Source organism: Anolis sagrei, chromosome 2, assembly GCF_037176765.1.
Source record: "Anolis sagrei isolate rAnoSag1 chromosome 2, rAnoSag1.mat, whole genome shotgun sequence".
Classification (NCBI taxonomy): domain Eukaryota; kingdom Metazoa; phylum Chordata; class Lepidosauria; order Squamata; family Dactyloidae; genus Anolis; species Anolis sagrei.
In genome coordinates, this window is record NC_090022.1 from 302017258 (window position 1) to 302034616 (window position 17359).

The following is a 17359-nucleotide window of genomic DNA, read 5'->3' on the forward strand; positions in this document are numbered from 1 at the left end:
AGGAAGGAAGGAAAGAGGTACCGAAGGAAGAAGAGAATGTAGAAAGGAAAGAAAAAGGGAGGGAAATGCAGCAAAGATGTAAAGAAAGAAGGAAGGAGAAAAGGAAATAAGAAGTGAAAGAAGGAAACAGGGAGGGAAGAAAGGAGACAAAGGAAGAAGTAGAGAAAGGGGGGGAGGAAGGAAAGAGAGAAGGGAGGATGAAACCAAAGAGCGAAAGGAGGAATGAAAGAAAGAGGTAGAGAAGGAAGAAAGGAGAGAAAGGGGAAGAGGAAGAAAAAGGGGGGAAGGAATAGGTAGGTACCTCTCTTTCATAATAGTCCAGATATCTACCTCTACTTCGAAAATTCTTACTATAGGCCACAGCAAAGCGTGGCAGGGCACCACTAGTATATATATAAAAGGTTGATTTGGAGGTTGCTTTGCCCCAAAACCTGTTAGATTGAGAACGTATTTGTAGACAGAAATGCATTAGCGGTAATCCTATTACATGAAATACAGTTCTAATGGACGTGTGGTCACACACCTGCAGAATCATTAAGTGCATGATGAGGTGTAACTTAAGGGACATGCTGAAAAAGGCTGAGTCATGACCATGTGACCTTCATGACAAAGAGTTACATCATTCATTTTTCTCCCTGACTGATGATGGGACAGCAGATAGGTATAAAATAAGGTAGGAAACGCTTCTTCATCCTCTTGCTGTGCAAACTCTTTTGCCGTATGTCTCTTACTGATATCTCTTACTTGTGTATCTGTTTGCCAATGTTGTGAGTATATCGCTGTGTATGCCATTGACTGACTGGTGATCAGGGGATCCTGATCTGTGTGCATATATTTTGTGCATAGAGCAACGCATCAAGAGTAAAAGCCTCCTGAGTTTGGATGGAAACTGGATCAGAGAGTTTTTCTAAACAGTGAGCAGCACAAGGTCAGAAGGTGCATTTATACTCGGTAGATAAGCGCTTTTCTTTCTGTGTGTTTATTTTTTGTTTGCCTCTGAGATATTCAGTCCAGTGCGCAGCGTTTCCAGTAAGGCCATATTTGAGGAAAGTATAAATCACACACTTACCCCACCTTGATAAAACATCCCAAATCTATCTGCCCGCAACTCTCCAAGCATCCCCAAAAAGTAAAAAGCCTCCAGTTCTGAGAGGAACAGTTGGTTTGATGGGCGTTTCAGTTCATCAAAGCCAGTGGTGCATCTACACTGCAGAATTAATGCAGCTTAGAACCACTTTAACAGCCAGGGCTCAAGGCAATGCAATCCTGGGAGTTATAGTTCGCTAAAGCAACCTGTATCACTTTGATTGTTAAGCTGCCTTGGGCCTCTTTTTAAGAGAGATAAATTATGCAGACAAAGCTAAATACCTTGTAAAACTGCAACTCCCATGATTCCATAAGCACTGAGCCATGGCGGTTCAAGTGGAGTCAAACAGAGTTAATTCCACAGTGTGGATGCACCCAATGTGTTCCTGGGATTGGCTTCTTTAATAGAAAATTGGGTTCCAGATGCAAGTGAAGCAAGTTTGTTAGGTTTTCCCTCTTTTGCTTTTCTTTCTTTCTTTCTTTCTTTCTTTCTTTCTTTCGCAATAAGGGATTCTGGAGATGATTGCTGTTTACCTTGCCTTTTGCAGACAGACACATTCATCTAAAATAGGATCCATTCCCCTGTTGTGGCTGAGATGTTCTTTAATGATGAGGATGATGGGATTTAGATTCCTGGCTCTTTTTCTGTGCCTCAGATCCCTGGGCCTGCTTCTAGGTCTTTTTCTGAGGCTCCCACAGACAGTGCAGAGTCAACACAGCGGTTCTCAGAAGAAAGGAATGTCAACAACAAAGAAGATAGCGACCAGGTGGAGAGGCCTTCCCACGCTGATAGTGAAAGTGCAAAAAGCCTCGATAGCGACCTGACCCGGCAAGCCCGTCTTGATTTGAGGGTCAGGAGGAGTTCTCGCCTAGTCCGCAGGCGAGAAACCAGCTCGGGAAAAGGTCATCGCAATGCTTTCATGTTGGTGAGAGCATAATGTTTTCATGTTAGAAAGGTATTTAGGCTTCTTGCAAACAGAGAGAAAGTGTCAGTTCAACATAGCTTATTAGCCTGAAAGCTCCATGGAATAACCTTAGCTGGAAAGCACCACGCTTGGGATTTCTTGCATTGTGATTCTTGGGGCAATTGTTTCACTGCTTGTACCTTGGATTCTGTTTTGAACTTTGCCTATAGGATTGTGCCTCTTGTTTTTACCTGAAGACCTTTGGAACTATATTCTGCATTTAACCTAAATCTTTGGAACTTTGCAATGCTTATTCTTTATTTTGACTTGGACGTTTTCCTCAATAAACTATAAAACTACAGCTCTTGTGTGGTGGTGTTTGGAAGCAAGGCGAAGCTTACTCTGAGTTGCAACATCCCCCCCCCCCAGCTTTGTTGCCTTGTTTATTGCCCTGTTTACTGCAAAAACACAACTGCAAACTGATGCCCAAAGCCTGTTGGGCATCAAAACGATCTTGACAGATTAGAGAGATGGGCCAAAACTAACAAAATGAAGTTCAACAGTGACAAATGCAAGATATTCCACTTTGGCAGAAAAAATGATATGCAAAGATACAGAATGGGGGACGCCTGGCTCGAGAGCAGTACGTGTGAAAAAGATCTTGGAGTCCTCGTGGACAGGAAGGTGAACATGAGCCAGGAATGTGATGAGGCGGCAAAAAAAGCCAATGGGATTTTGGCCTGCATCAAGAGGAGCATAGTGTCTAGATCTAAGGAAGTAATGCTCCCCATGCTCTATTCTGCTTTGGTTAGACCACATCTGGAATATTGTGTCCAATTCTGGGCACCACAATTCAAGAGAGATATTGACTCTAAGCTGGAATGTGTCCAGAGGAGGGAGACTAGAATGATAAAAGGTCTGGAGAACAAGCCCTATGAGGAGCGGCTTAGGGAACTGGGCATGTTTAGCGTGAAGAAGAGAAGGCTGAGAGGAGATATGATAGCCATGTATAAATATGTGAGAGGAAGCCACAGGGAGGAGGAGGGAGCAAGCTTGTTTTCTGCTTCCTTGGAGACTAGGACGCAATGGAACAATGGCTTCAAACTACAAGAGAGGAGATTCCATCTGAACATGAGGAAGAACTTCCTGACTGTGAGAGCCGTTCAGCAGTGGAACTCTCTGCCCTGGAGTGTGGTGGAGGCTCCTTCTTTGGAAGTTTTTAAGCAGAGGCTGGATGGCCATCTGTCAGGAGTGATTTGAATGCAATATTCCTGCTTCTTGGCAGAATGGGGTTGGACTGGATGGCCCATGAGGTCTCTTCCAACTCTTTGATTCTATGATTCTATGATTCTATGATTCTATGTTGTTTCTCCAAATGCTGATGCTGCTAAAAGGCTTCCAACAAGACAGAGGATGAGGCGGAAATTGCTGCTTGATGGGCAGAAAAGGGCTTTGTAAAAGAGGTTTTGCTAACCGAGTTACGCCGTAGGGACGAATGCTTCATTAAAAAGGGCTTCCAGTAAATGCTGGTGCCGAAACTCCATGCAAAGCCCTGCTCAAGGCAGGAGCGAAGACAGAGGTGGTTTTGTCTTTGCCTCTTCCAGTAATGAGGTTTGTTTTTATATACACACACACACAAGGAGAGAGAGTCATTTGAGGGATATTTTAAAAATTTTAATAGTTTCTCTAATTTTTGGAAATTGATGTTTAGCTGTACTCATTTCAAGATATAAATAGTTCTCCGCTCTGCAAGGCCAATAGAAACACCAGCGGCGGTTGTTGACTTTTCCATGCATGGAGTGAAACCAAAGCGGTGCCAGGCCTGTGGTCAGTCCTCAGAGGAGCTTATCTGCGGGTTTTGGGGCTGGCTTTGGGTTTCGATTGCCCCCCAAGAACAGGGTCCTAAACATATCGCTTCCATTGAAGACTATCTATTTAAGTATATTGGGGAGAAAGGATTAAGAAGCACACTCCAGGTTGGTCGCAAAGCAGATCAAAGAATAGAGTGGGGGGGGGGGGGGTTAAACTCCAGAATGTATATGTAGCTTGATAACACTTTAATGGGCGAAGCTCAATGCTGTGGAATCCTGGGATTTGTCGTTTGGCAAAGCACTGGTGCAACTACAATATGATCCAGTTTCCCCCCAGTTTTGTTGCCTTGTTCATCACCTTGTTGTATTGTTTGCTGCAGAAACCATGACTGCAAACGGATATCCAAAGCTTGTTGTTCCTCCAAATGCTGATGCTGCTAAAAGGCTTCCAACAAGGCAAAGGATGAGGAAGAAGTCACTGCCTCTATTCAGTCTGCACAATCCTGCTTTTTTATTTATCCAATCAGGAGTGAACCAAACATTTGTATTGTAGTTTTAAAAAACACACAAAGTTTGCAAACTTGGTGTGCCGTCACACCCAGACACTATAAAATTAAAACTAAGATGTGCTTCTCTCTTTATCTGGGTGAACTGCGGGGGTCTTTCTTAGAAGCTCAAGATTTTCAGCAACGGAGGCCAGTCCAGGTTTTGAACATCAAACAGAATATTTATTTCTCAAAGTCTTTGGCAGACTTGGCACAGCTTGTGAAACCATGTAGATGTTCTTTCCTTTAGGTTCTTGTGGGTTTTTTCAGGCTATATGGCCATGTTCTAGAGGCATTTCTCCTGACGTTTCGCCTGCATCTATGGCAAGCATCCTCAGAGGTAGTGAGGTCTGTTGGAAGTAGGAAAAATGGGTTTATATATCTGTGGAATGACCAGGGTGGGACAAAGAGCTCTAGTCTGCTGCAGTTAGGTGTGAATGTTTAGCTGATCACCTTCATTAGCATTTGAAGGCCTGCCTGAGCCTGGGAAAATCTGTTGCTGGGAGGTGTTAATCTGTGCCTGGTTTTTTCCTCTCTTTTGTTTAGCTGTTATAATTTTAGAGTTTTTTAATACTGGTAGCCAGATTTTGTTCATTTTCATGGTCTCTTCCTTTCTGTTGAAATTGTCCACATGCTTGTGGATTTCAATGGCTTCTCTGTGTAGTCTGACATGGTGGTTGTGAGAGTGGTCCAGCATTTCTGTGTTCTCAAATAATCTGCTGTGTCCAGGCTGGTTCCTCAGGTGCTCTGCTATGGCTGACTTCTCTGGTTGAAGGAGTCTGCAGTGCCTTTCGTGTCCCTTGATGCGTGTTTGGGCAATGCTGCTGCGTTTGGTGGTCCCTCTGTAGACTTGTCCACAGCTGCATGGTATACGGTAGACTCCTGCAGAGGTGAGAGGATCCCTCTTGTCCTTTGTATTGTAGTTTTAAAAAACACACAAAGTTTGCAAACTTGGTGTGCCGTCACACCCAGACACTATAAAATTAAAACTAAGATGTGCTTCTCTCTTTATCTGGGTGAACTGCGGGGGTCTTCCTTAGAAGCTCAAGATTTTCAGCAATGGAGGCCAGTCCAGGTTTTGAACATCAAACAGAATATTTATTTCTCAAAGTCTTTGGCAGACTTGGCACAGCTTGTTAAAGTTACAAACAAAACAGTCAATTTGTGAAACCATGTAGATGTTCCGTACAGTGGCCCTTATTTCTCATCATGCCAGGAAGGTAATGCTCAAGATCCTGCAAGGAAGACTCCAGCAATACATGGAGCGAGAGTGGCCAGATGGACAAGCTGGGTTTAGAAAAGGCAGAGGAACCAGAGACCCGATTGCCAATATCCGCTGGATAATGGAGAAAGGCAGGGAGTTTCAGAAAAACATCTACTTCTGCTTCATTGACTACTCTAAAGCCTTTGACTGTGTGGATCATCATCAATGGTGGCAAGTTCTTGGTGGGATGGGCATCCCAAGCCCCCTTCCCTCTCTCCTGAGGAATCTGACCAAGGACCAAGGAGCAACAGTCAGAACTGACCACGGAACAGGAGACTGGTTCAAGATTGGGAAAGGCGTCCGGCAAGGCTGCATCCTCTCACCCAACCTCTTTAACTTGTATGCAGAACACATCATGCGAGGATGTGCGGGGCTGGATGAATGCAAAGCTGGGGTGGAAATGGCTGGAAGAAACATTAACAACCTCAGATATGCAGATGACACCACTCTGATGGCCGAAAGCAAAGAGGAGCTGAGGAGCCTTCTAATCAAGGTGGAAGAAGAAAGCGCAAAAGCCGGGTTGCAGCTAAACGTCAAAAAAACCAAGATTATGGCAACAAGAATGATTGACAACTGGGAAATAGAGGGAGAAACCGTGGAGGCCGTGACAGGGTTTGTATTTCTAGGTGGGAAGATGACTGCAGATGCAGACTGTGGCCAGGAAATCAGGAGACGCTTCCTTCTTGGGAGGAGAGCAATGTCCAGTCTCGATAAAATAGTAAAGAGTAGAGACATCACACTGGCAACAAAGATCCATTGCCTAGTCCAAGCCATGGTCTTCCCTGGAGTCACCTACGGATGTGAGAGATGGACCTTAGGGAAGGCTGAGCGAAGGGAGATCGATGCTTTTGAGCTGTGGTGCTGGAGGAAAGTGCTGAGAGTGCCTTGGACTGCGAGAAGATCCAACCAGTCCATCCTCCAGGAAATAAAGCCCGACTGCTCACTGGAGGGAAGGAGACGAGAGACAAAGTGGAAGTCCTTTGGCCACATCATGAGGAGACAGCAAAGCCAAGAGAAGACAATGATGCTGGGGAAAGTGGAAGGCAAAAGGAAGAGGGGCCGACCAAGGGCAAGATGGATGGATGGCATCCTTGAATTGACTGGACTGACCTTGAGGGAGCTGGGGGTGGTGACGGCCGACAGGGAGCTCTGGCGTGGGCTGGTCCATGAGGTCACAAAGAGTCGGAGACGACTGAACGAATGAACAACATGTAGATGTTCTTTCCTTTCCTTTTCCTCCAGCTGCTAAGTTAACTTCCCCCAATGGTAGAAAATCCTGGGACACTCTACCCTAACCCTGATCCGCTATGGTTAGAAAGAACAGGTCTTCCCCTATTTTAGCTCAAGGTTAGCTTTGGAGATGAAGTAATGAAGTCTCTCTCTCAATAACTCAATATCCCAATAACTATCTCTATCTATCTATCTATCTATCTATCTATCTATCTATCTATCTCAATGTTTCTCAATAAGCTTCTCTATCTAACTAACTCAATATCTCAATAACTATCTCAATAGTACTCAATAACTCAATTACTCAATTGCTCAATTGTACTTAAAATGGCTTGTCAGAGCTACCTAACAGCACATTTGAGGCTTTTTTCGAAACTGAAGGAGGAAGGGGAGATTCCAAAATGGAGAACCCATCCCCAGGAAAAAGGCGGTCTCTAAACCCAAAGAGATACTTTCAATCTCTTTTCTTGTTCTCAAACATTCTGTTTTCTAAACAGAACAGAGAGGAAAAAACAGGCACAGATTAACACTTCTCAGCAACAGATTTTCCCAGGCTCAGGCAGGCTTTAAATGCTAATGAAGGTGATCAGCTAAACATTCACACCTAACTGCAGCAGGGAAGAGCTCCTTGCCCCACCCCGGCCATTCCACAGATATATAAACCCATTTTTCCTACTTCCAACAGACCTCACAACCTCTGAGGATGCTTGCCATAGATGCAGGCGAAACGTCAGGAGAAATGCCTCTAGAACATGGCTCTATAGCCCGAAAAAACCCACAAGAATCTATTCTGTTTTCCATTCTTGAGTTCGGAGTAGAGCAACTGCTTTGGGAGACGGTGGTCAGGCATCCGGACAACGTGGCAAAACGTCAGGAGAGAATGCTGCTGGAAGAGAGCCATACAGCCCCAAAAACCAAAGCAATCCAGTTATGCACAGTCGGTGGAGTGTCCATCCACCAGTGTGTCAACCAATGGCAGAATGAGAATAGTGCTGATTCTACCATGGCAGTGGATCATGTCGGCACCAAAGGCACCAGGGAGTAGTTGTTGCCCCAACAAGAATCTGTAACACTTGCACTTGTGAAACATGCAAGACTTATACTTGTGAAACTGTGAATTGGGTTAACCCATGACCAAAAAGGGACAATTCCATGGGCAAAGAAAACAATGCATGCACAGAAAGAATCATAGAATCCTCGAATCCTAGAGTTGGAAGAGACCTCATGGGCCACCCAGTCCAACCCCAGGAAAATTGCATTCAAAGCACCCCTGACAGATGGCCATCCAGCCTCTGTTTAAAAGCTTCCAAAGAAGGAGCCTCCACCACACTCCGGGGCAGCGAGTTCCACTGCTGAACGGCTCTCACAGTCAGGAAGTTCTTCCTCATGTTCAGATGGAATTTCCTCTCTTGTAGTTTGAAGCCATTCTTCCATCGCGTCCTAGTCTCCAGGGAAGCAGAAAACAAGCTTGCTCCCTCCTCTTCCCTGTGGCTTCCTCTCACATATGTATACATGGCTATCATATCTCCTCTCATCCTTCTCTTCTTCAGACTAAACATGCCCAGCTCCTTAAGCCGCTCCTCATAGGACTTGTTCTCCAGACCCTTGATCCTTTGAGTCGCCCTCCTCTGGACTCATTCCAGCTTGTCAATATCTCTCTTGAATTGTGGTGTCCAGAAATAGACACAGTATTCCAGGTAAAGTGGTCTAACCAAGGCGGAATAGAGCATGGGGAGCATGACTTCCCTAGATCTAGACACTATGCTCCTCTTGATGCAGGCCAAAATCCCATTGGCTTTTTTTGCCACCACATCACATTGTTGGCTCATGTTTAACTTGTTGTCTACGAGGACTCCAAGGACACAGGAGATAGTAGCCACTGTGTCTGTTTTCAATACTTTCTGCCTGGTTCGTGTTGTCCTTGCACCACGTGCGGATGGTGCTTCACGGTGGTGTGTTTGCACATGAGCCTTTTATCGCTCTGTTGAATAGGACTGACCCTTCCTTGGAAACTCAAACAGGCCTCTCCTCCTCCTCCTCCCAAAAGGAAAACAAATGCTGCAGGAGCGGAAGGAGGACAGCTTTGCAGCAAAATCATTGGCAAGAATTCTGCAAAAAGGATCCAAAGAGATAAAATGGGCGAAGCGTGGAAAAGGGTGGTTGCGCATCCCGTGCAAAGTTTCCACTTCTAATAAGACGTTATATGGGGGGTTATAATGTTGACATACAGTAAGATCACAAAGGGAAAAGAAATGGAGGGTAATATCAAGACGGGATAATGAAATACCTTATTTTCATTATTTGAATCTATTCCCACCTTAGCACTTTGGACTCAAACAATGATGGATCTGGACCAATCTTGGCACGAATACTCCATATGCCAAAATATGCACACAGATGGAATTTGGGTTAGAAAATGGACTTTGACATTTGGGAGTGTAGTTACTGGGATTTATAGTTCACCTACAATGAAAGAGTCCCCCCTAGGGGGTTGAGAAGGGCGGGGTAGAAGCACTCCAAATAAATAAATAAATAAAGTGCATTCTGAACGCCACCAATGATGGAATTCACCTAAACTTGGCACACAGGACTCCCATGACCAACAGAAAACACTAGAAGGGTTTAGTGGGCATTGACCTTGAGTCTGGGAGTTGTAGTTCACCTACATCCAAAGAGCACTGTGGATTCAAACAATGATGGATGTGGACCAAACTTGGCACGAATACTCCATATGCTGAAATATGCCCACAGGTGGAATTTGGGTTAGAAAATAGACTTTGACATTTGGGAGTTGTAGTTACTGGGATTTATAGTTCACCTACGATCGAAGAACATTCTGAACCACACCAACAACAGAATTGGGGCAAACTTCTTACACAGAACCTCCATGACAAACAGAAAATACTTACGACCATCCAGCCCAACTTTGGGGCAAGAAAACATAGTCAAAGCCCTCCTGACATAGAGCCATCCAGCCATAGATATATATATGATTCACACACAGAGAGATATAGTATCATAGATTTGAAAGGGACCCCTAAAGAAAGACAATTACATGTTGCATGTTAGTAGGCAAACCAATCTCCCAATCAACACTGACAAAGAAACAGCAAGACCTACTGTTTAACCACAAGCATAAAGAAATGACATAGATTAGAAACCAACACTTTCTCATTACTTTATTTTCCAGATCACCAGACTGGGCCACAGCAACACATGGCAGGGGACGGCTAGTAGGACATAAATATTGTTGTTGTTGCTGCAGTTGTTGTTTTAACCTTCTTGGTTCCCTTCCTTTGGCGCTGTGTCAGTTAAGTGCCTTCAAGATGTGATGTTATAACAATCCTATAATGTTATGAACAAGCCACGAGAGTCAAGATGAAGATCCACGCAGAGGGAAAGTCCTCTTGCCATACATCAAGGGAACCACTGATTGCAGAGGGAAGCTGAGGAGGAAACACAACCTACAAACAATCTACAAACCCACCAAGAAAATCCAACCAATGCTCCGTTCAGCAAAGGACAAGAGGGATCCTCTCACCTCTGCAGGAGTCTACCATTGTATACCATGCAGCTGTGGACAAGAGGTCTCCAGAGGGACCACCAAACGCAGCATTGCCCAGATACGCATCAAGGAACATGAAAGGCACTGCAGACCACGTCAACCAGAGAAGTCAGCCATAGCAGAGCACCTGAGGAACCAACCTGGACACAGCATATTATTGGAGAACACAGAAATGCTGGACCACACCAGCAACCACCATGTCAGACGACACAGAGAAGCCATTGACATCCACAAGCATGTGGACAATTTCAACAGAAAGGAAGAAACCATGAAAATGAACAAAATCTGGCTACCAGTATTAAAAAACTCTAAAACTACAACAGCACAACAACAGAGAGGAAAAAACCAGGCACAGATTAACACCTCCCAGCAACAGATTTTCCCAGGCTCAGGCAGGCCCTCAAATGCTAATGAAGGTGATCAGCTAAACATTCACACCTAACTGCAGCAGGGAAGAGCTCCTTGCCCCACCCCAGCCATTCCACAGATATATAAACCCATTTTTCCTACTTCCAACAGACCTCACAACCTCTGAGGATGCTTGCCATAGATGCAGGCGAAACGTCAGGAGAGAATGCCTCTAGAACATGGCTCTATAGCCCGAAAAAACCCACAAGAACCTAATCCTATATAGTTTTTTTCTTGGCACAATTTGCTCAAGTTAGCCATTGCCATCCTCCTTTGAGGCTGAGAGAGTGTGACCAGCACTACGTCTCTATATGCTGCATCTTCCATTTCTCAAAAGTCTTTTTAAAACTGTGATTCTGTGGAAATGACACAAGACTCCTCCCGGCTCCTCGCCCTGAAATATCTTCGTAATAATGTGCCTTATTTTATTTTATTGTAATGACTTTCCTTTTATTTTTATAACATCCGGATGCTTTGGCTGCAAAGCAGTTTTATATATTAAAACCAGCACATAAACAATGAACTTTTTGCTTTCCAGACTGAGCAAAACACCAAATTGTGTTTTTATGCCAATGGGATGGAAGGTTGGAACTCTTTTTAAACTTAAGTGACTGAAGGAGGAAAGGAAAGGGCCTGAGGTTGCTTGCCACAGATGCAGGCGAAATGTCAGGAGACAATGCTTCTAGAGCATGGCCATACAACCCGAAAAACCTACAACCCAAGCTTGAATAGAATTGAGTAGCCATGAAGCTGCAAAGTGAGGATATCTACATAGAGTTAGCCAACCATCAAGTGCCAGACAGAGGGTGCCTCCAGGCAACAGAAGTCAGGCTACCTTTATGCAGATACCCTCACTACTTGACTTTGCAAAATTTCATGGCGACTCAAATGCTAAATCCAGCTTGCTAATTTCAACATTGCTGTTGAACAGACAAGGGTTATTTCTCCCAACCTTGACATCATTCCACAGAGAGAGATATATCCACACTCCACTTGGTCCAGGGCAAAGTTTGGTCCAGATCCATCATTGTTTCAGTCCACAGTGCTCTCTGGATGTAGGTGAACTACAACTCCCAAGCTCAAGGTCAATGCCCACCAAACCCTTCCAGTATTTTCTGTTGATCATGGGAGTAGTGTGTGCCAAGTCTGGTTCAATTCCATCATTGATGGAGTTCAGAATGCTCTTTGATTGTAGGTGAACTATAAATCCCAGCAACTACAACTCCCAAATGACAAAATCATAATTTTTTGAGTGATGGTCACTCCTTGTGCTGTGAGATGTTTTGTTGCTAAATTTGTTGTGATTTTGTTCGTTGGTTCTTTTGTTTTTAAGGTACTCATTATGCACAGAGCATTTATATATAGATAGATATATTCACACTCCACTTGCTTCACTCACTGTCAACAGACCTCTGAAGATGCCATTAGCCACTGATGCAGGATAAACGTCAGGAGAGAATGCTGCTGGAACATGGCCAGACAGCCTGAAAATCTCACAGCAACCCAGTGATTCTGACCATGAAAGCCTTCAACAACACATTGAATGGGGATGGTTCTGGAGCAGATGGCACAGCCACGTATCACACTGCGCCAGCTCTGGAGAAAAGAGATGGCATCCTGTTTTACAGTCTTTGTTTACGATGCTTTAATGTAGAGATGCAACCGCAGGGTAGAACAGCTAAGCCTTCCTGCATTTCATTGTGGGCTCAGCTTTCTGGATCGTTGCGGGAATGATTCTGCAGGAAGGAGCATCCGGTAGCAGGAGGAGAAGAAACTTGGGAGGGACCCCAAAGGTCATCTAGACCAACCCCCTTCTGCCACTAACTGCTCTAGAAACTGGGACACAATGAAGCTATGGATTCAAATTGCAGAGATTCCACCTAAGCATTAGGAAGGATGTCCTGATGGCAAGAAAAGCTGTAGAATATGTTGCCTTCCTCGGAGTCTGGTGGAGTCTCCTTTTCTGGAGGTATCTAAGCACAGGTTGGGTGGCTATCTGTCGGGAGGGCTTGGATAGTGCCTTTTGAATGGCACAATGCCCTTCCAAACCTGTGCAGGCTGATTGTGGACTGTGCATCATACAGGTATAACAATGTGGGTCACAAAATGCTACTTTTACATTGACTTCAATGGCATATTTTAACTTCAACACCTGTCAATCTTCATTTAAGCATCCTTATCTAAGGAACAACTGCAACTCCCAAATGAGAAAATCATTTTTTTGAGTGATGGTCTCTCCTTGGGTTAGTAGGTGTCTTGTGGCCAAATTTGGTGGCAATTAGTCCAGTGGTTTTTGAATTATGATATAGATAGATAGATAGATAGATAGATAGATAGATGATAGATAGATAGATAGATAGATAGATAGATAGATAGATAGATTGCTTTGCCCAGAACTGAAAAACAATGTTATTCCAGGTGAGGAGATCTGACCAAAACAGAATGGAATTAGGAGTATGGACTCCAGACTCCTCTTGATGCAACCTAGAATCGCATTGGCTTTTTTAGGTGCTACATCACACTCCTGGCTCATGTTCGTTGTGTGGTCCACTAAGACTCCGGGACTGTTGTCGAGCCAGAGGAGGGCGACTAAAATGATCAAGGGTCTGGAAAACAAGCCCTATGAGGAGCGGCTTAAGGAAGCTGGGCATGTTTAGCCTGAAGAAGAGAAGGCTGAGAGGAGATATGATAGCCATGTATAAACATGGAGACTCCTTGAGTAGTGAGATGGAGACTAGGACGCAAAACAATGGCTTCAAACTACAAGAGAGGAGATTCCATCTGAACATGAGGAAGAACTTCCTGACTGTGAGAGCCGTTCAGCAGTGGAACTCTCTGCCGCAGAGTGTGGTGGAGGCTCCTTCTTTGGAAGCTTTTAAACAGAGGCTGGATGGCCATCTGTCAGGGGTGATTTGAATGCAATTTTCCTGCTTCTTGGCAGAATGGGGTTGGACTGGATGGCCCAGGAGGTCTCTTCCAACTCTTTGATTCTATTATTCTAGTTGTCCCCCACCCTATTGTTGTCAAGCACTACATATCTCCCTAGGGATTTATAGTTTCCTAAAGGACATCAAGCCAGAGTGAGATAAAGCAGCATCTTTTCCTTTTACAGCAGCTCTGTATGTGGACGTCTCCTATGTCGCGGGATTTTTTGCCTGTTTAAAACCCGTGAATTTGTGCTGTCTGGAAGTACCCTCCATGCTTCTGATAATGCAGGCTACCATAGCATCCGCCTTCTTTGATGCAGCACTGAAATGGCAAGGTGAAGGTTTGAGGAAAAGAGACAAAGAGAGTTCCAGAGGTCTGAAAAAGCACGGTTTATTCTCGGTTGGCGCCAACCGGATATGGACCCTGCTGGTATTCCAGGAAACAGAGTACTGAACAAAGAAACACCTTGGTTTATATACCCTTTAAAATAATATGCATACATAGAATCATAGAATCATAGAATCAAAGAGTTGGAAGAGACCTCATGGGCCATCCAGTCCAACCCCCTGCCAAGAAGCAGGAATATTGCATTCAAATCACCCCTGACAGATGGCCATCCAGCCTCTGTTTAAAAGCTTCCAAAGAAGGAGCCTCCACAACACTCCGGGGCAGAGAGTTCCACTGATGAACGGCTCTCACAGTCAGGAAGTTCTTCCTCATGTTCAGATGGAATCTCCTCTCTTGTAGTTTGAAGCCATGGCTCCATTGCATCCTAGTCTCCAGGGAAGCAGAAAGGAAGCTTGCTCCCTCCTCCTCCTCCCTGTGGCTTCCTCTCACATATTTATACATGGCTATCATATCTCCTCTCAGCCTTCTCTTCTTCAGGCTAAAGATGCCCAGTTCCCTAAGCCGCTCCTCATAGGGCTTGTTCTCCAGACCCTTGATCATTTTAGTCGCCCTCCTCTGGACACATTCCAGCTTGTCAATATCTTTCTTGAATTGTGGTGCCCAGAATTGGACACAATATTCCAGGTGTGGTCTAACCAAAGCAGAATAGAGCATGGGGAGCAGGACTTCCCTAGATCTAGACACTATACAGGTATACATCATACAGGTATAACAATGTGGGTCACAAAATGCTACTTTTACATTGACTTCAATGGCATATTTTAACTTCAACACCTATCAGTCTTCATTTAATCATCTTTATCTAAGGAGCTGCTATTAATGAGGACCATTGCTCCAGAGTGTCTATCTAGGCCACTGATAGATAGCCAGAGCTTCCGTCCATCTTGAGATGAGTTCTTCCTGAAGCCTCTTGATGGCCAGCTCATTAATCTTACGATAAGCTTCGCCTGGTACCAAAATGGAAAGAGTCTCTTGAAGTTTGCCAGAGGTCTCTTGACATTCCTTTTCTATACCCTGGCCTCTCTTGAGGCATCTAATTTTGCAGCTTTTAAGAAGCCCAGTGAAGTGAAGTTATTTATTTTTTATTTATTTGTCGTGTCAGGGCAACCAGTCACTTATGTTACATTTCTAACAGAACAAAGCGAACAAACAGACAAAACACAAAATTTGTGAGTTTGGTAGTGATTAAATGTCCTTTGACCAGTCTCTGGCCCCTTGGAGTGCCTCTGGTGTTGCCGCAAGAAGGTCCTCCCTTGTGCATGTGGCAGGGCTCAGGTTGCATCGCAGCAGGTGGTCAGTGGTTTGCTCCTCTCCACACTCGCATGTTAAGGATTCCACTTTGTGGCCCCATTTCTGAAGGTTGGCTCTGCATCTCGTGGTGCCAGAGCACAGTCTGTTCAGCGCCTTCCAAGTCGCCCAGTCTTCTGTGTGCCCAGGGGGGAGTCTCTCATCTGGTATCAGCCATGGATTGAGGTGCTGGGTTTGAGCCTGCCACTTTTGGACTCTCGCTTGCTGAGGTGTTCCAGCGAGTGTCTCTATAGATCTTAGAAAACTATGTCTAGATTTAAGTCGTTGACGTGCTGGCTGATACCCAAACAGGGGATGAGCTGGAGATGTCTCTGCCTTGGTCCTTTCACTATTGGCTGCTACTTCCCAGCGGATGTCAAGTGGTGCAATACCGGCTAAGCAGTGTAATTTCTCCAGTGGTGTAGGGCGCAGACACCCTGTGATAATGCGGCATGTCTCATTAAGAGCCACATCCACTGTTTTAGTGTGGTGAGATGTGTTCCACACTGGGCATGCAGACTCAGCAGCAGAGTAGCACAGTGCAAGGGCAGATGTCTTCACTGTGTCTGATTGTGATCCCCAGGTTGTGCAGGTCAGCTTTTGTATGATATGGTTTCTAGCACCCACTTTATCTTGATGTTCAGACAGTGCTTCTTGTAGGTCAGAGCACGGTCCAGAGTGACTCCCAGGTATTTGGGTGCGCTGCAATGCTCCAGTGGGATTCCTTCCCAGGTAATAATCCTCAGAGCTCGGGATGCTTCTCTGTTCTTGAGATGAAAGGCAAATGTCTGTGAAGTGAAGTTCATGCATACATACGTCCTTTATATTTTCTAACTCCTCTTTCTAATATGGTTACATCCAATATATGTTTTCCAATATGTGTATTATGTATTTTCATCATGCCTTCATCAGCACCACACTGCTGGCTCGTGCTCATTGTATGATCAGCAATAGCTCCACGGTCCTTTTCGCATATTGTGATTCCGAGCCATGCCTCTTCCATCCTATACCTGTGTGTTTCGTTTTTGTTGCCCAAATGCAGCTTTTGTCTGTGTTGAATTTCATTGAGTGAGATCCAAAGCCCCCCCCCCCCACCCACTCAATGTGCTTCACACTCTGCCAAAGGCTTTTCTGCGTCTTATTTCCCCCCTTGTTTCAATCCACATGATTTATTTAGTCCCCTATTTAGGCCACCCAGAAAGCAGAGTTCTCCAGGCAGCACATAAATGACCCCAAATAATAAAAAAGCAAACTATGATTTAAAGAAAAGAGCAAGTCGTAAAAAGGGAGATACGGTTAGGCCAAGCGCACTGCCGCAGCACAAACCCAGAGGAAAGCCATTCATCACAAGAGGGGAAGTGCGCCCAAAGGCCCTTTCTGACATTCCCCCAACACTCTTGATTCAAAAAACAACACACCTTGCATAATGTGCCATTCGATCCGGGTTTCTTCTTTTTTCTTCTTGTTCTTAAATGGGCAAGCTTTCCACTGATTGCAATTCTGAATTATGTTTTAATTTTTTTCTGGTTTTGCACCTTTTGTTTTTTTCCCCCATAAGCTTTTCATAGAATCAAAGAGTTGGAAGAGACCTCCTGGGCCATCCAGTCCAACCCCATTCTGCCAAGAAGCAGGAATATTGCATTCAAATCACCCCTGACAGATGGCCATCCAGCCTCTGTTTAAAAGCTTCCAAAGAAGGAGCCTCCACCACACTCCCTCCGGGGCAGAGAGTTCCACTGCTGAACGGCTCTCACAGTCAGGAAGTTCTTCCTCATGTTCAGGTGGAATCTCCTCTCTTGTAGTTTGAAGCCATTGTTCCCTTGCGTCCTAGTCTCCAGGGAAGCAGAAAACAAGCTTGCTCCCTCCTCCCTGTGGCTTCCTCTCAGATATTTATACATGGCTATCATGTCTCCTCTCAGCCT